Source organism: Gavia stellata, chromosome 5, assembly GCF_030936135.1.
Source record: "Gavia stellata isolate bGavSte3 chromosome 5, bGavSte3.hap2, whole genome shotgun sequence".
In the NCBI taxonomy this organism is placed as follows: Eukaryota; Metazoa; Chordata; class Aves; order Gaviiformes; family Gaviidae; genus Gavia; species Gavia stellata.
Genome location: NC_082598.1, coordinates 14,496,309 through 14,516,383, shown reverse-complemented (window position 1 = coordinate 14,516,383; position 20,075 = coordinate 14,496,309). Strand labels below are relative to the sequence as shown.

Genomic DNA, 20,075 nt, shown 5'->3' with positions numbered 1-20,075 from the left:
TTTCTTCACTATTTATGCATTTCCATGTCATTTTCATATGTAGTCCATATGTAACTGAAATTATGTGACTGCGTTTCAGTTACAATCATTTTGGCTTTTGAAGCAAAGAGAACACTGCACTCTTAGGAAGCAGGTATTTGTATGTTATGACTAGAAGTGTTTTAAATGTTACTTATGGGACAGATGTTGTTGCCTAGCTAGATGGTTGATGCTTGAGTATATTCCTTTCCCAATAGTTCCCAATATATTTCATTAGGAGGTGATTGTGTCTCAACAGACCGTCACATTGTTCTGGCTTTCTGAGGTTTATAACAAATCAAAAACATGTATACTCTTCCCTATATGTCCAGGACACATGGAGATACTTGTATTGTTTTGGTAATAGGGAGGACATATATTAAATGCATGTGAAGTGCTTAATATGGTGAATACACATTTACTTGCGTTTAAGACACAATTATCATTCCCTACTCCTTGACAAAGCTCGAAGAGGTATTTGATGAGATTTAGTTTACAAGACTCATTGTTTGGGTGGAGAGTGGGACGGATTATTTACTATTTGTGTATTGTGGTGTAATAGCTGTGAATTTCTTGTACTGATATAAAATTTCAGTCATTTACCATAGGTCACGCTATGTAAACAAGTGACAGAGAAAGAACCCCCCACATCCCCACACCTCCCCCCCAGATAAAATCTTGATCGTGCACAATTAGTCTTGTAAACCTTGAGGTAACTCACCAAGAATTACCCAAGAGTGAAAGCATCGTGTTAATCTTGTCTAGACACCCTAAGGTAAAAAAATAGCCATGCCTTTGCCTTTGTAAGACTTCTGATTGGGCTCTCTTTAGTTAGCAGTTTCCACGAATTATTTCCACTTTTTTCTTTTCCATGAGACAAGGCTGTGATCAGTTTTTGAACAAAACGAACAAAGTTCAATAGTAAATTACTGCAGAGAAGACTTCATGCCACTTAGTTCTTTTCCCCTCAGGAAAACATTTCTGTAATGTAGCCATTATTAATACCTAATTAAAAAAAGCACATAAAATATGTATGGATTTCTATTAGTTCATTATTTATTCTTTGCCTGGTTTTGTTTTGTTTTGTTCTGGGTTTTTTCCCATTATGAACATTCCTAACATCATCTCTTTTTTTCCTCTTAAGATACTATGGTTAGCACAACCATCTAGTTCAGAAGGTTCCATTGCTTTTGAAACAATAACCTGTTTCCTATACTACTTACAAATTATTACTCAGGATGGCATTTTCCCAAGTACCTAAATAATATAGGAAAATATCTCCTCTTTAAAAATATATCTTACAAGGTTTAATCCAAAATCAAGCTGTATTTCATATCCCCACTAGTAGCTACAAGAGCCACTGTTTTCTACAATATTGGACTCAATATGAAATAAAAAAAAAAAGTAAAAGAAAAAGTATAGAAAGAGAAAGTAGATTTGTTTCTTGAGATGGTATAATTTTGCTTATGAATGACAATGCTTATCAATTCAAAGAGAACTGGAATAAATGAGTTGTGTATGAATATGTAGGCATAGTAGAAACTAAGCTATTTGGTGTATTGTGTGTAATGTCACAGCTGCCGTTTAAAATGAGAAAAACAAGCAGAAAAAAGTATTGTCATTTTAGGTTCGTACATGTTAATGATGAATGTAGAATAAAACACAAATTTTGGAAGAAGAGGTTTAAAACCATTTATTGTCACTTCGTAAATCATAGAAAAACTTACTTATTCAGTGTACCACTTAACAAAGAAATATATGGAAATAGTACATGAAGAGCACCCAGGTACTGCCTAACAAGCCTATATAGTACCTGCTCTAGAGTTACAACTCATGCTTTCTGTCTAATGAGAATAGGTGTTGATCCACTGAGTAGGTCTAAAGACTGTAAGTTGTATGTAGACTCCCCGCCATACTTAGGATAATAAAAAATGGTCCAGCCAGAAGGCTGCACTACATGCTGTGAATCCCCAGTTATCACAGACAGTATAACACATCATTATCATACACTGATCTTTTAAAAGGCCATAATACTTACCATTTTTAAACTAGCTATATTTGTTCTTTATGCTCTATTTTTGTTAGAAGGATCTTCCAGAACTTCACTCTTTGAATGGTTAGAAACATCTGTTTTCCTGATTAAATGATTCTTAACCTATTTATAAGATTTATGTTTATTTCAACTTTTTTGTTAGCTTAAACAGCTCTCCACCCTCCATGATTCCTCCACTGCATTGATAGCAAAAATGCCCCCTCTCACTCTTTAATTTGTAAGAAAACCTCTTCCAGTTTTCTCTTATTTCTACTGCTTTTTCATTCCCTGTGCCCCTCATCTGTATGCATTTAAACCTGTCTTGATTGCACACAGATAACCCAAATTATACACAAATTGCAGGTGAGTTTTCACCAGGACCTTGTGCTGGAAAAAAATACGTCCTGATCTCTACTGGAAATAACTTTCCTGGTACAGCCTATAACTACATATGCCCTTTTCATGGACGTGTCATGTGGATAGTTCAGTCACCCTGTGATCACTTAGCCCACTAGTGCCCCATTCGGTAATTTCCACTGATGACCTCCAATCTACAGCAGAAATTTTTGGTGTTCCTGTGTACATGACCTTGCATTTTGCATGACTGAATTTCGGTCCATTTCTATTATTCATATTCTCAAAGATGATCACCCACTTCTTTTCTTGTGATGCTCTGATTCTCCACTGCTTTACCAATGTTTTATATTATCACCACTCTCATCAGATCCATGCCAGTTATCAAGTCCACTAAATATTTTGTGTAAATATTCAGCTGGATCATTTCCAGACTTCATCTCCTTTGCTCTTAACCCCCGTCAGCCTCATAATTCCCATTTCAAAATAACTTGCCAGTTAATCCTCACCTTGTTCAGCTTTGCTTATACTTTCTTATATATCACTTCACTGAAATTGAGAAAAATTAAGTCTAAGCCAACTCTACCGTCTACAAAAAAAGTTTCTCATCAAGGAAAAGTATCTGGTTACTCTTGCACGAACAACTTGTGGTAAACATATGCTGTATTTATCTCATTTTTTTCTTCTTAGCCTAGGTTAAAGCACAACAACAGCTAGGAAAATCCAGTGAATACAGTGCTTTGTTTGCCTAGAGCTTATACTCTGGCTAAAGAAACTCAATGGAAAAACATTTTTCATGTCTTGATTTTTATTCCTCTTTAGGTTGGATAGACAACCAGGTCTGGTGTAGCGGCATCGCTACCTCTAATCAAAGCTAGATACTTTGCTGGCATGGAACTATAACATTTTTTCAGACATTTAGAAAGTGTTTTCAAGCTAGATACTATGCTGATTGTGTAGTCAATTCAGCACTCAGGTAAAAGGAAAACAGTATCATTTTGGTTAATACTGATGAAGCAAAGGAACATTGACTCTCTTTACCTCGAATATGTCTTGTTCTCATAATAACTATCCTCTCCTGAATAGTTGTATACAGTACTAATATCAGGAGAGAAAAGGAGTACATCTTTCCTCATGTTCATCTCTTCAGAAACAGCAATAAGTTCACAAGAATGGCAACAGAAGGGTGAGGGGAATATTCACCATTGGTAAATGTTATTTGCAAATTCTTAGCAAATATCACAAGTAACAAATATGTTAGCAATAACGTAGTGACTATAAAGAGTATCTTTCATGCTGGATTTGCTTGGCTGTGCTCTGCTAAAACTTCAATGCTATTTAACAGGTGAAAGTGGAATAGTAGAAAACAGTAATTTAGAAAAGAGCTGACTCAAGAGAGATAGGGCTACTACCAAACAGTAATAACATATTTCCCTATATTGTGGTGGAAGATACAGAGGAAAGGATAAGAAACAAAAGTGTTAAAGGCAAGAAGTTGGTTCTCTGAAGTGATATGGCAGTTGTATTTGATTATTTGGGGCTTAAAAAGTCAGTTTTGCTACAGTTACTTTTAGAAACGAGTGCACTGAACTTTTAAAGAGTTTGTTTTTATTTTTATAGTATATGGCTTTACATTTAAAGCAAATATTTATTTCCAAAGAGTCTTTCACTGAGCATCCTGAATCTATAGATGTTGAACACTCCTTTGCGGAGGTCAGTAGTGCTGCAATGCTGTGCCTCAGTACCGTAGGCTTGTGTGAGGGAAATGAGGCATAGCAACATGTCTTGGCTTGTTTCTACATGGCCAGTCCCTGATTCACTGTAGTGCTTGTGTGTCTGCTTGACTTCAAGGAAGTGCTGAAGTCCCATTGCTTTGCCTGAGTCATAAGGCTTCATTCTGCTATAGTGCCATAACTACAGAGCTCAATGGAAATCTTATGTGCTAGAGAATATAGCATCCATCCTCTGGAGTTAAACTTTAAATTTGACGTTGTAATTTAAAATTGATTTCTACCTCTCCTCTTTAAAAAAGCCTTCAGCTTAAATGAAAGATTTTAAGTTGTTGGCAAGATGCAGAAAAAGTCATTATTAAATGACCAGCTGCTGAAAAGGCCATCTTGTACTAAAAGCATAAAAAATAGATACAGATCCTAACAAAAAGGCCTGCAACTAATATGGTTCAGGTAGCTAAATTCAGCTAAATGGGTTTATATAAAGGGCAGTGAAAACTGAAGATCTGTAAAAGTGACGTAGGGAAAAATGACACGCAAGGGTTTCACTTGGAACTAATTTAAAGAAATGGTTAAAAGTCAAAATGAGTCAGATTCAAAACAGAGTATGCAGTGTCCAGTTATTGTCAGTGATATGATAGTGCTCATCAGCCTGCCGCCACAAAGCTGTAATGGATAATGTCTGAGGCAGTCATATAACAACTGCAAAGAGCACAAATCAGGAGGCTAATAACATACACTTTTCAAACTAATTGTTTCATAAAATATAGCCCAACAGAACAGTTAAAGAAAGGGTTTAGAATCTAAATACCTTCTGTTAGTGAAAGTAACAAACATAGGGTGCGAATAATATTTCTGCTGGATTTTTGGTTTGCTCATGCAATTTCTGTGGTGGGTTATATATCATTTTACTTCTTCCTTGGCAAGGATGAATATTCCAATTCCCTTTTAGAATTGTATAGGGTAGGAAAACCACATTGTGACTTAAAAATGCTCGAAGGCAGTTCTGTGTCAAAAAATGAATAAAACATAGCTGTTGAAGGCATTATTTTATGCTGGATATCAAGGTTTTAGATAAATGAGATCCAGACCATTGGATTTTTAGTTTTTGTTTTATGACCATGTTGAATTATATACAGTTTTATTTTCCATTTATTGAACTTTAGACATGAAGTCATCATAATGTGTAATGCAATACATTTCAGAAACAATAATGCTAGTGTCTGTACAAACACAGAACAAAATAGTGATCAGTGTCGAGCTTGCAGTTAGAGCATGGTATGAGACAGTAGGAACATATAGACAGAAAGGAGAGCACAGAAGAACAATGTAATTCCAGGCAGTCACAGAGGTACCAACTGCCAAACTGTTGTCAAGAGTTTGCATGGTCTGTGCCAAGGGAGGTTCAGAGAAATATTGCATTGCAACCATCATTAGCCATTATCTTCCTGACTCAGTCTTCTTAAAGCTTTGGTATAAGGTAAACAAATGAAATGGACCTCTTCAGACACTAAATGATAATTATAGGTGAAATTTAATACTAGATCATGGATTCCCCTTTCCTACAGGGTACTCTAAAGAAAAGCAGGTTGAATCCGGCGCTTCCAAGCTTAGAGACTCCTATCCAAGATCAGGGAAAACTCTGAATGTGAAATAAACTGTGAGAAAACAAGATTATTGTCTAAATCTCAACACTATCGCTTTTGCAATCACTCCTTTACAAATTCATAAACTGTCTCCCATCCCTGCCCACAGATGTTTCTTGCAGTGGAAGGGTAAGGCTCTGCTCCTTCAGCTGTGCTGCTGTGGTTTTCGATGCCAAAAGGGCAGGCTTTCATAGAGCTGTGTTCTGCAGGACTGGGGAAGCTGAATGGTGGAAGAATCAGCACACTGAAAAGTCCTGGTTTTCTTATGGACAAGTGGTGTACAGAGATATTAAACTGACTCTACTCCTCAATATTGGCTTCACTTCCAGTAGAGTTCAAAAGGTCAGTCTTTCACTTCTGCTGGGAAGATCATGAGGCTGGTTGCACTCACTCCCCTCTGACATTGAACAAGGGGAACAGGCCTATCTCCTCCCATCGGGTTCCAGTGTGACATCCACTGGGTCACTGATAGCATCTGGCATGAAAGTGAAAGAATTCCTTGATGTGGATGTGGGTTACAAAGCTAGCAGTGATGTGGAAATGCAGTTTTTTGTGAACCTTGAGTAACAGTCCAATAAATGGAGGAAGTTCAGCCTGGAATCAAATGTTGTACCTGACTGAATTAGAAAATAACTGAGAAAATCTTTGAAAGAAAAAATAGTAAGATATTACGATCTTGCTCATAGATACTCAAAGAAAGTAGGTCCTACCTTACCAGGACTGTCTTTGTAGAATCTCTTCTGAATGTTGGCATAAGAATGAAGAAGGGAGGATTTTTTTTGGCCAAGCACAAGACTCACTTTTTTCTAGCTTCCTGGTTAAACAGCAAGGCTGGGAAAGCAGAAATCTTCCTGATGCAAAACCTAGTGGGCACCTGGGACCAAGCACTGAAGGGTGGAAAAGAGGAAAAGATTGTCAAATTCATTTTGGAGGTTTCACAGTGTTTTGACTTAGCTAGAGTGAGCTAATGCTGAGATGGTGGGAAGGGTGTAGAAGAGAAAAGGTTGCTCCTGAGATCAATCAATACAAAGCAAAAATTTCCAAGAGGATATTCAAAGGAAAAGGACAACTTCAAGTTCAGCCTGGTAGTGGAGGTCCACAGTATCCTATTGTGGTAAAACTTGTGAGAGGAAGGGAAAAAAGGTAGGGGACTTATCCACTGAAGCTAGCAGGAGAGGCATGGACTTTCTGGAGGGGGAAGAGCAGCAGTAGTAGCACATCAGGAGACCTGATCTCTCTTGAGCACAGTTCTGCTTAATTTCACGAACTAGTTAAATTGATTACCTTAAACTGCATTACTTACTGCCCAAGGTAAGCCTATGTTGAGCTCTTGCTGAATTTGCTGTTGTACTTGTGAACACTGTGTACGTGTGTACATGTAAGCTTCCTTGTAACAGGAAAAAGTAAAAGATTATTATTCTGCAAAGATCAAAAACTTGTGCTAGCAATAAACGTTGCTTTCTTAACTAAATCATGTTCTGAGTTTCCTTGGACTCAATCACAGTTTGGCATGAATAACAAATAGAGGCTGCTTGCAGAAACAGAACAGGCAAATGTCTTGATTTTTTTGTCCTTTGGTTAAAGAAGAACAAAGCTCGTTTACTCTCTGGGGTTCAGTCTCTAGTACATTAACTGTGTTGAAGAATAACACTGGCTTTTATTTGTCTGCATTTGATCCCAGGAAACTAGTTCCTTTAGCAGAAATGCCGGTTCATATCACACAGTAGCTGCAGATGAGCACTTATGGGGCCTAAGATGCCTACACCTTCTCAGTACAAGAGGAGGTTGAGTGTTAATACATTTATCAAGAGCTAGAACTGATTCTCTTAATACACTATTTCATGGAACATCCTTTGACTTCATTTAAAACTCTTAGAAATGAACCTTATACTGTATAAATGATACCTCATGTGTATACAGTACAACATTATACTGTACACTTCAAGTTCTTACTCTTTGTCTAATGTAGTAGATGGGCTTTTATTGTACTTCCTGTATGCAAAGGCTTTTTTTGATAGATACTAGTACTGTACCTTTATAAAATACAAATTTCTGGAGAAAAGAGGAAAGAACGAAGGCATCTATTGCTTCCCTGGTGACTACTACCAGGCTTTCCCTTTCAGATTTCTCACTTACCAGAGTCTGACAAATACAATGAAAGTGCAGCATGTGACCTGTTTTCAGGTTGTCCTCAGGAAAATCTTAGTGTTATATATTGGCCTATTCGCTTAGGCAGTCAGCATTCACTTGAAGTGTCCAGTAAGAAGGGACTTTAAGAGTAGGGGTGTACTTTTGTATCACAGAAATGAGGACTTTCTTCCTTTTGTTCCCAAATAAGTTATTTTCCACACCAATAACCAGAAGACTTGTTTACATTGTAATCGTCTCTCACCTGGTCAGTTTGACCTCATCTTTAGCTTTCTTAAATTCCACATTGACTCTTATCAACTTGTATATTTTCATAAGTAAACAAAACAGTCTGAATGGACAGGCTAGGATTTTTGAGGCAATTGGATGGATTTGTTTTTAACCACTGGAAATTTGAACTCCGTAAAAAAATGTTCATAAAAATCTGATGTCTCTTCTTAAAACACTGCCTCGGTTCTGGAGGCTGTCAACTTTCTGTATTTTCCAGTCTGGCATTCTTTGTCTGTCAGGGAACCTAGCAGTACGCAACCAAGGAAAGCTTACTGGAGATTTGGCCCTTAGGGACATGGTTTAGTGGTGGACTTGGCAGTGTTAGGTTTACTGTTGGACTTGATGATCTTAAAGGTCTTTTTCAACCTAAATGATACTATGACTCTATGATTTCAATTTATTTCACTTGTATTCAGTCCATCAGGGTTCTTTTTTCAGTTTTGCATATGATTAGTTTCTGCTATAACTAGCAGAAGATTCTCTCTATCTATAATCAGTTTTTATCCTACACCCCTTTTCTATGATCTCTGTCACAGGTCTTGACACAAGAATATCAAATTCTATAATACTTTTATTCTTAGAAATGTTGTACCCTATTTTCCGACATGGTTGTTAAGTGCAATATAGACACATAAGTTATTTACATTCATTCCATAATTAAGACAAAGATTTAGATTGAAGGAACCCTTCTCAGAAAGAATTACTAGAGTTGGTGGCAGCCTATTATACAGATTTTTAAGACTTTAATGATAACTAAACATAGTTGATGAATCCGAAATTTATTTCCCAAATTTTATATCCCCATAAATATTTTCTTCATAATATCATATCATAATATAGATGTCTGTATTTTATATTTCATTAATCCTTTTCTATCTTTTTCTATTTTGAAAATGTTTGGTTTGGACATATTCGTCAAATCTAGCCTACAGTTTGTTTATCTGACTCAAATTGAAAGATGAGTTAAATCCGTGCTTTTTAGCTTCCTACTTCTATCTGCCGATATTTTCTTGCTTTTGAGTTTATTTCTGCTTTCTCTCTCATTTTCTCTCTTTCTTTCTTTTTCTTTTAAATTATTTTAATTTTAGTTCTTTGAAGTTTGGAAACTTTTAGAGAAGCTCTACAGCTGATGTACTTTTCTGTCCTGTCATTTTTAGCTTGGTTTGATAGTGAAAGAAATAGAGCATTGGCTTTCTCATTGTATTGCTAAAGCTGTTCTGTGTAAGAAAGACTGTTGTATTAAGTAAGACGAATATACTACAAGGCAATATACTGCAATGGACAAAATATATTTTCCTTCTTTTTCCTGCTTTTGCTGGGATAAGGGAACACCTGCTGTTCCTCATTTAGGATCTAAAAATGCAAACTGAGTTAATCCTTCCAGTAATTATTATTTCCTTTTGATATTGTTCTCTCTCCCTTGCTGAGCGATGAACACTGTTCCTGGCCACCCTGTTAAAACAGAGATGTGATATAATCACAAAATCACCATTAGCCTCCTGAGTGTCCTTCACACCTTTCTGAAACTATCCTCTGCTTCCCCCTGGATTGTTTTCACATTATGTTATGAAGATTGTTTTTATGCCTTTTGGGGTTAGGTTTAGATAAATCTTTGTCCAAGTTGTAAAGCCTACAAACTCTTTTGGAGCAATACCACATCTTAGACACTGTGATCTGCTACATAGAGCTTGATGTCAAAGAACAAAAGCTTATCAAAAGATTCTTTCTGCGAAGTAGGAAAAAGTTATTTTAAGTTCAGCTTCATATCTGACTGGTTTAGTGTATGATAACTATGGAGATAGCTACACACTCTTATGTGCAGGGCATTGCTATAAGACAAAGTTAGCCTTTACTGAGATTGGTTTGGATAGAACGGGAGGAACAGGCTAGCCAGAAGTCTTTTGCAGCTTCATGAGATTCTTCTCTGCCCAGTCTTGACATGTGATTTTTCAGCAACAGTATACCAATTATGCCATTATTTCCAACTCTTTTCCAGCTCAGTGACATGTCTTTGAGGTCTTTTGCTTAAGTTTTTAAGCTAAACTATTAAACTAGATTGTTTTATGGTGCATATAATAATAGCAGATAAAAATACATTAGAAAGAGAAACAAATTTTTAGTGTGAAATTCTCCGCAAAAATCTCAGTGTTGAAAGACTTTCTTGCAGGATCTATTGATCTTCTATCAAACAAAAATGTCACCACTAAGTGCTGTGAGATTTTGCTGGAAGAGAGTCATAGGGCAGATAGCTTTTCCCACTGATCTAAACTTTCAGCAGGGCAATCCTTGTTCTTTTGGATTTAGGGAACTCTCTACTGATGAACGGGAGAAGAGAGCAGCTAGAGAATAGCTGCCCAGGCAGTTGTAACTGCTGGCTGTGGGAGGCAGGATCTGCAAGTGGAGCTTGTCTGGTGGCTAGGCGAATTCTAGCTGTTGCTAGGATAGCATCTTCTCTCTGAATGGCTTTTCACAAGGCTTTTCTGAGAGTGAGGAGAGGTTACGTCTGCTGTTTAGAAAAGATTAAGTTATATGTGGCAGTGAAGAAATGCCATGTTTTCAGTGGTTTCAAGCACTTATGCTGAGTGCTGCCCTGACTTCAGACCTTTGGTTCTCTTAAGCCAGGAGCCATCAGTCTATCTCACAGGTGTCAGAGGGAGCACAGGCATGGATCTTAAATGCATTAATAGAAAGTCACCCTTTCAGTGTAGTTGCTGTACCTTACAGAGAAAAGATACTGCTTGTGGCATTCCATTTTCTCATTGTTTCAAGTGAGATACAGAGAATTTTGAATGCTTCCCTGGGCATACAAATGCTAATGAGTAACTAGAGGATCAGTTCTCAGCCTCCTAACCTTCCTCTGTGAGGTAGGTCATATACATCTTTTGACCCACAGACATATGTGGATCAATGACATCCTGATGTTTTGAGTGATGGGATATCCTGGATATTGCAAAGAACCTCCATTCTAATTTGGAAAAGAAAAATACAGCCCAGCAGACCACCTGGGAAAGACTGCTGACTACTGTCATATGCAATATGTTGCTTCTAGTCCTTAGTGATATTAAGCTGATTTCCAGTCCTTTTTCCACCTGTATTTGTTGATTAACATGATAAATAAAAAAAAAAAAATAGAGGTGGTGGTGGTAAATAAACTTTTTTTAATCTATTTTGAAGGTTTTCCATTTTGTACTGTGAAGAAACCAAGGCTGTTTAATATTCTTTTCATAAACAGCCAGAGGAAGCTCTGATCTACTGATTTACCATTTTATCCTAGTTAAGAAAATATAATATACATATATTTTTACATATACACATATATTTTTAGAGAGTAGTTCTCTCTCTTTCTCTCTATGTATACATAGATATTTTTATACGTACTTCATTCTCGTCAAAACAAACTCAGTTTATGTGGTAGGGAACTCTAGGACTGAGTCACCAATATTCATTATTTTCATCTAACATCTATAATTAAACTTGTTTGAGATTCTATTTCTGTGATTATACAGAATTGGTATAAGCACATTTAATACCACCAAATGTTTCAGGCATTAAGACTAACAAACCTTCTGCTACATTGAGCAATTTTATCCTCTGCAGTTCACTATTTGTTTGTGCTTTGCAGCTAATAACTTCTGCTGTTAAAATTAGAAGTTATGTTCTTTCCATTAATATCCGTCAGCTACACACCCTCTACATCAAATGAATCTTTTTATTTATTCCTGTTATGTGGTGATATAAGGTAAATCTTTATAAGTGAAGTTGTGGCTTAGAGAGTCTACTGACCTTCTGCTGTTAATGCCAACCCCCAGCCATAATCTGGGAACTGTGGCTGGTCTGAAGTCCTCCTCCTCCTCCCCTCAATCACTTCTGTGCCAGCTGACATGAAAGCCTAGGAATGGAGATGAGGTGAATTTGGTTTGTTTTGTGAGTGTATCTATGTTTGCTTTGCTTTAAATTTTTCATGTTTCACTCCTAATCTTAGCAGTGAATAGATAAGGCAAAGGCCCTCATTTCCTTATTCATATTTACTGTTTTCAGCAATGCATGGTCCTATCAGCTTTGGTGTAATTGCTTGTGGTGTGTAAATAAGCATACTTTTATCAGGCTGAAACCATCTTTACTTTATCACTGGAAGGATTTCCCAGAGGCAAGTAGTGCAACGATAAGAGAGTAAGTCATCAGCTCCAAGTAAAAAACCTTCTGCAGTTAGATGGCCATTGTATGTACAGCAGTCAATCCATCTTTTTCAGTCTCAGTACCAAAACTGCCAATTCCATCATCAAATATTTATCTGTAAATCTTGAGATGAAGAAATTTGAATTGCACTGAAATTCTGCAAATTCTTTATGAATTAAATATGGCTGTTACTATCAGGGATTTTTCCCACCCTTTCTACACACCCTGAAGGAAAACAGTCACAAAAAGTGAAGTATCAAAATAGAAAGATGTTTTAATGTTAACTAATAACTCAGGCTATTGCTTCAGCTGAAGTTGGGAAAAATTGATCATGTTGGATCAAGAAAAGTTTGGTCTTGAACATATAGGTGAGAAAACCTTTGGGAGACCTGCTTTTACTCCAAAACGGCGGCCAAAGCAAAGTAATTCTTATGAAATTAAATGATTCACACAGTGAAATAGTAAGAATCCTAGCTAGAATCGAAAAGCAGACCCTTTTTGCCTCCAGAAAACTCAGAAAAACAGCTAAAGCTAGATTCAGGTCAGTCCCTCTGGAACCTCAGAGGTTTAGATTTGAGGTTCCACCCCTAAAATGGATTTTATCTTTTTTAGAAGCATAACTTAGTTTTAAAATTTTACAAGGCCTATTAGTAAGATGCAACTTGAGTGCTGAAGTACGTAGTGAAAGTAATTTAATTGCGGTGGATGGATAACTATGGGTGGGCTAAAGGATGGGGTTAATGGAGGCGGTCAGCACTCTTAAAAGTAAGTTTTTTCTTTTATTTCAACAGTGGATGGAAATCTGGCTAGTATAAGAGGCATCTAGCTTGTGCTGGACTTTGAGGTGCTTCTTTGTGGCCGGGCAGTAATGGAATACTCGCAATTTTCTTTAACTCTTCTGTACTGGAGCGCTGGCACTTAAACGTCCTCACTATATGTGTTGCTAATTTAATTAAGCACTGTCTTTTTCCATAATGAGAGGCAGCTTTTCCCATTTCCAGTCCCCATACTACCCCCAGCTGCTGCTGTGCAACCTTACAGTTGGATCCCACTGCTGTAAAACCGTGGCCCAGGGTGTAGCTCTGGAAACGCTGCTGTGCAGCTGCCCCGTTCCCAAGCCAGGTGAGCGGAGCAGGTCTGTGACAGTAAGTGGGGTCAGCCAAGATCCAGAGGGTAGTTGTGGGGCAGGGCCAGGCACAGACGTACCTGCAATCTAGCTCGAGTGAGGACTGAGCTGAAGTGCAGCTCAGCAAAGCCATGGCAGGTCCCAACCAGGCTCCTCGTGGGTCTTCCTCGCACAGCTTGTTTCATAGCGGTCTGATCCAGGCCTGAGCTGCAATGGGGCTCCTGAGTCCGTGGGTGTCGCGTTAAAGGGCAAGGCAATTTGGCGGAAAATAAACCCCCTTGCGTTCCAGCTTGTCCTCAGATATCAGAGGGGCTGGGGGCGGCTGGGCTTAGATTCTGAGTGATGCCCAATTTTTCTGTGTTACAAGTCCGGTCGCGTTCAATGTATTGAACTCTCACGATTACAGATGCACTCGTAACACTGCACACTTTCAGTCTAGTCGCGTTCCATGAACTAGCACGGCCACACTTAAGGGATTTTGTGGTGTTCAATGAGAACTCTCATGGCTAGATTAGTGAATAGTGCAGTTTATTGAAGCAACAGATACACAAGTTCTTATGGATTGCCGGTGATAAAATTACTGCTTGCAAAGCATGTGCAAATACCAAGAATGTGAGTAATACAGCCTGGCTACAAACGCGTTAAGTTATAAAGCAACTCTATAGAGATTTCTAAGTTTCCTGGGGAAGCACTCGGTATAACCAAGTGTTCGAATCTTACCCAAAGGCGTCCCTGTGGGGGGGAAGAGAGGCTCAGCCCGTCGACTGATCCCAGGTGTCAAAGGTGGTCTGCGATGGTATCTGCCCTGGCATCCTTCCTCTCTTAAGCCATTTTTATATTATTTGTCCTTACAGGTGGAGCTTGAGTGACTCTAGTCATACATACCTCTATTGTAATTTGTGTAAAAGTTTCTCATTCTACTTTTAAAGGTATAGACTAAGAAAAATCCAGAGCGCAAGCTCAGTGAGGGGTGGTCGCACCTTGGAGGTGGGTAGCTTTGGGATGGAGGTGTGTTTTCTGGTATTATAATGAAATTATAATGACCAAAGTTCACCCAAAGGATAGTATTTTGTCAAAAAATGACAGACTGTTGGCTCAGGGTGGTAAATATGCAGCTCAGGGTAGTAAATATGCAGATTGTCATTTCCATAGTACCTTCCAGTTCCTGTCTTATCACAGAGCCTGGCCGCGGTGTCTTCACTCCGCTCCACCCTCCGTGTAGTTTCTCTTAGAGTCAGCGCACCAAGCTCCCCTGGCGTTGTCAACATCTAAGGTTGCCTAGGGAACTTCTGTGGGATGGATTCCTTGCATATTCGCCACACTCCACCCTGAAGATTTCTTCAATACTGTACCTTTAATATAAATTTAATTCCTAAGTTACCTCCAGCAATTATTCCACAGTGGGAAGCATGGTGGTGGTGGGGCAGGGGATGCTGGTCATGGTCAGCAAGGCCAGTTAGTGCCCTCAGAGCCCTGAGAGGTACAGGCTGTTTTTTCAAGTTGATATTTGTGACTTTTTTGATGAGGAAGAGCCACGAGACATAAATGCCTGGACATCTTCAGAAAAGATCCTTAAATATTCTTGACATTCTTGCAATTTTGATCCTATTTTCAAGTCCCAAAAGATAAACCAGACCTGGACAGCCACATTTATAACACGCAGGTTTGCCTGCTTCTTTTGAAAGGTTTTTCCTGGGGGAACATCACTTCTATTAAACTGAGGAGCTTTAATCTTACAACGACAAATGAAAAACCAGTCTACTGCTCTGCACTTCAGGCACACTTCTGCTGCAAGTTAGAACTGGCGTCATTCATTTGAGGCCCACGGGGCTGATTATGCTTAAAAACACTAAATGGGAGACGATCCCAATTGAAATGTGAATCTTTCCAACCCTTTAGTGTCCTTACTTGCTCCCAGTGTTTCATTTGTAGTTGTGGTAAAAAATAGAAGAGATAATTCTTCCTGTTCCAGTTTTGGAGACAGACTCCTCATCTCTTGGGATCTGAATTTAGAAGAAAAAGAGAGGAACAACTCATACTTTGTCTAGGTGTTTGGGTAAAATCCTATTCATGTGTCTCCCTAACCTCCCAATAACATAGCACTGAGACTCATTTTCTGGAGTCCTACTCTATAAGAACAGTGGTCTCGGAGCCACCACCCAAAGAAGCCTAAAGCAAAGAGGTTTCTTAGCTTCCCCCTAGTGTGTTTGGCATTATAAAGGCCTCCATGCAGATAAGATTGACTGATGCCTCACTGAGGATTTTGTTGGTAACTTCATTTAAAGAATTTTCCTTCATCTGAGGATCACTCTGGTAAATGTTATTGTAGGAGAAAACAGTTTGGTCCACTGAAATTTGACATTTTATTCCCATAGCAACTTCCCTTAGAAAGCCCTCCAGTTCAGTTATTAATGAGGTTATTCTCATAGTAACTCTGAACAGGTGAATATTCCCATTTTCTAGCCAAAAAAGATGCGTCATTGTCTATTATGTGTTTCCTGATCTCACAGGGAAGTCTATTACAGTTAAAGTGGAATTTAGACTTTCTGTATTTTAGCAATATATTTTCTCAAGGAGTGTCTTTTCTATTGGACATACCTGTCAACCTGTTTCTCCTTGCAGTAGATTTCAGAGATTCTTTTTGTCAGCTCATTCATAAGTAAGCAACATCGTCAATCAGAAACCCTCTTTTCTCAATAAAAGGCAGTTACGTTTTATCATTTACGAAAGGTCTTAAAGACACTTTATGTTTGAACAGGTCCTGAAACTTTTCTCCTTATTTTCAATGTCAAGTTTACCCTTCGACAGAGCTATGAACAGTATGGAGACGCACAAAGGCTTCCGTGCTATTCACTGGCTGTGATAAGGTCTAGTACATAAATTCAATTGTTCCTTGACAACTTTTGATGTTTCCAGTGCTGCCACTAAGTTAATAGCTTTTCTGAACCAAATCTCTGTCCTGTAACAAAACAAAACTGTTTTCATAGCAACAAAAAGGGATCTTTAATTAAAACTTTCACTGATCTTAAAAAAAAAAGAAATTTGCTGACTTGTGAGTTTATAATAGTAAAATTTTATAATTACTGCTTTATAATAGGCTACATGGATGAGTGATTAAGATGATATCAGAAGTTCCAATTACTTTCCACTAAAACAAGTTAGTCTATGCAAAAGAAACCTTTCTACTAGAAAATATGTTACCTGAATGCTGTATGCTAACAGAATGTAGATGTAGCTAAATCAGTTGCAAATACCTTCTGTTATGGTAAACTAACCTGAAAATCTGATGCTGCCTAACTAAATCCTAATTATTTTGATGTGGCAATGAGGTCAGGGTTATGGACTTAAGTCAGCTGCATTTTTATCCAATGCACCAAACCTAGTAATAACCTAATAATTTCAGTTCATGTCACATCATCGGGATTTCAGTGCCAGCCTAACTGGAGAATCATGTGCTTTCATGTGGCCAGTCACAATGAATCCTGTGCACCAGATGTGAACATCTCTACAACACTAATTTCTAACCATTTCCAACTACCACCAAATCTTTTCTGGCCTTTAGGCTTGTGTGGTTACCCAGGCTCTGGCCATTGACGGACACCGATGATGGCTATGTAGAAAAGGTGAGAATTTTTACAACATTTCAGTCCATCCTGAGGAACATCTGACTTCTGACGATATTTTTCATAGCACTGAGTTATACACCAATATGTAAAATCCCTGATCAGTCGTTACAGGCTTTTCACAACAATCCGTGGCTATTTGCTGCTTGTTGAAAAACAGTAGTAGATTTAGCAACGCAAATTCCTTTCACTTTACTGTTAAAGCTAAAAGTGAAAGCTCCTGTATTTGAAGTCAAATTATCTTTTTAGCTTAATGTATGGGTGATTAGCCAGTCATCACAACAGAAGATTAATGAGACGTTGAGAAGGGCTGCTTTAAAATAACATTGCTGAAGGATTACACTAAACTGACCGACACAAATCAAGACTATCTAGACTGATGGCCCATCATCAGCATTCAAGTTCTTGCTCTCAGTCTATGGTACCACATTACTATTTTCAGACTGATCAGATCAGTGCCCCTCCACGTCCACGGGCATGGAAGTAGCAAAAGAAGAATGTCTTGTCTGTGGTTCCCCTGCAAGGGGTCAGCTCTACACGGTTCTCTCCTCTTAGTCACAGTCTGAGTCTTTTCCCCACTTTGAGTCTGCACTATGCTGTAGTTCTATGCCTTTCTGAACTTGTTAATGCCTTTTGGTTTGGATGATATTTGGGGGCAGGAATTATAAATTGAATTGCGTTTTTGCACTATTAGCCGCCATTCAGTCTTGCCACTATTGTATTTTGTCTTTTTCCTTTTAAGCTGTCTCAGCTGCTGCTATTTTAAATCTTAGGCACCTGTCAAGGGAGCTTCACCTTGGTTATTGCCTGCACCATTAGTCATCATCAGGATTTCTGAAGACCTTGCATTATCCCAAAAAAGACAAGTAAAGCATATCATCCTCTGTGTTAATTTTTGCAGCTCACATCATCAATGGTGACACTAAACAGATAGTCATTCTTTCCTGTTTTATACTGCACTGTCCATGAGGACATGCTGTCAACCTGGGCTTGATCCCTACTAGATTGTCCAGCTGACTTTTTGCAACGACAAAACACATTTCATGTTCCTTGTATTTTCTGCCTAGCTCTGCCAGCTCTATTTAGGCTTTTTTTGGTTTATTAATAAGAAACAATTTAAAATTCATTAGTTTAAATGAGTAGCTTTGCCTTTAAATAATAGCAGTTGTACTTTAGATTGTATTAGCTTAAATCTTTCTGGCATAGGATGTTTATTATTATTCCTACTTATTTTCAGAAGGCTAATTTTTTTCCTTCCTGGGATTGCTACCTAAGTCAAAAGACCTGCTTAGCAGGTAATTTTAAATTTGTCTTTAACTTTATCGTCTGTGCTCACTTATGCATGAGGAGAAAATGCAAGTATTAGAGTCAGTATCTTTTAATGGGACAGGGATCAGAGTTTGATCTCTACTTTGATATAAAACAATTTCTGTAAAATACATATAAACTCTGTACTGAAATGTACTGTGACTCCCCTACAAAGGTGACTATCTCATTCTACTGCCCTTAAAACTAGACTTCGAACAAAACTAGCCTTGTAGGTTATCCTAACGTGTCATGATTAGCTTAATCCAATCCAAATGTCCATATTGCTACCAAGAGGGGTGCTCCTGCTCTCCTCCCTGTTCCTGTTGTCTGCAACATGCCAGAGATGGTGTCCATGTGATTGACTCATTTTCTTGTCAGGTTTTCAAAGAGCAAGTCTTTTACCTGGATGATCATGCGCTCTTGTCATTGAATGACATGACAAGGATCATGAAGAAGTGCTAAAACAGAGTGTCGGTGAGGTGGTCTTAGAGAGAAGTTTGTTGTGTGTGTAAGCTCTAAAACATATAAGTTATGCTCCTGATGTTGGAAATACAAGTATTTTCTACTTTCTCTCATTATTAGGCTGTCTGAAAATAGAAATCTTTCCTGTGAAAAGCTAAAAGCAAAATGAAAAGTAATATTTCTTGAAACATTCTGATTTCAGCAAAAAAAAAATAAAAATCAGAAATGCACACACACTCCGCATGGACACAGATAGACAACAATAACAGCAAACCAAAAATCGTCATGAATCTATACTGAGAAATCTTTCATTTCAGCTGAGGTCAGTGAAGACCTTTTGATTTTGTAATTCTTTCACTTCCTTCTCCAGTGGAAGAGAGTTAAAATGGAAAGTAGGCACAAAGTAAAAAGATGAGAAAGACCCCAAATCTAGATAATTTTCTGTTTGTTTTCATTGGAGTTGAAATCAAATTCTTAATCAAAAGATCAGAACTTTCATATTGCTTTGTATCCTTCAGATTGACATTATTTATTTGAAAGAATAATTTTTTTCCTCTCATCTCTTCCTACATTAGTTCAAGCAAACCATGGCGGGCAAAACCTTGCTTTTCAATTACTCTCTTTTTTCCAGCCACGCTGAAATATCTGTGTATGCCTCTGAAACACAGTAACCTGTCTGAAGATCACACAGGCACTAAACGCTCTGATTATGAATTTTTATGGTTAAATTTTGGACTAGTTTTAAAGAGGCATAAAGCCAAGAAAATTGACTTTATTTTTTAATCTAATGCTCCCAAGAAGGACTGTGGGAGAGATAGGCAGTCACAAGAGCTCTTCTGGTCACTACAATTAACCTACGGCAGTAAACACCTATTCATGCTCAGTCCTTCAGAAAGGAATAACTAATTTCATCAAATCAGTGTTAAAATGCTTGTGGAGCAAAGCAACAGCAACATTCCCACACCTTCCACAGAGCAATAAAATTTTGTTTTCCCCCGGGATAACAACCAGTTAGCACAGTCCCTGGAGCTTCTGGCGAAGCCCTTACTAAAGCTACCTGTTGTGGGTTGACCCTGGCTGGACGCCAGGTGCCCACCAAAGCCACTCTATCACTCCCCTCACAAGCTGGACAGAGGAGAGAATATATAATGAAAGATTCATGTGTCGAGATAAGGACAGGGA

The 20,075-nt window shown here is 38.1% G+C and overlaps 1 protein-coding gene across 1 annotated transcript in view; it reads left to right on the top strand.

Moving 5' to 3' along the window:
- The window catches only part of STK32B (serine/threonine kinase 32B), a 188,421-nt gene that overhangs the window by 678 nt on the left and 167,668 nt on the right, over positions 1-20,075 (top strand). The window lies entirely within an intron of this gene.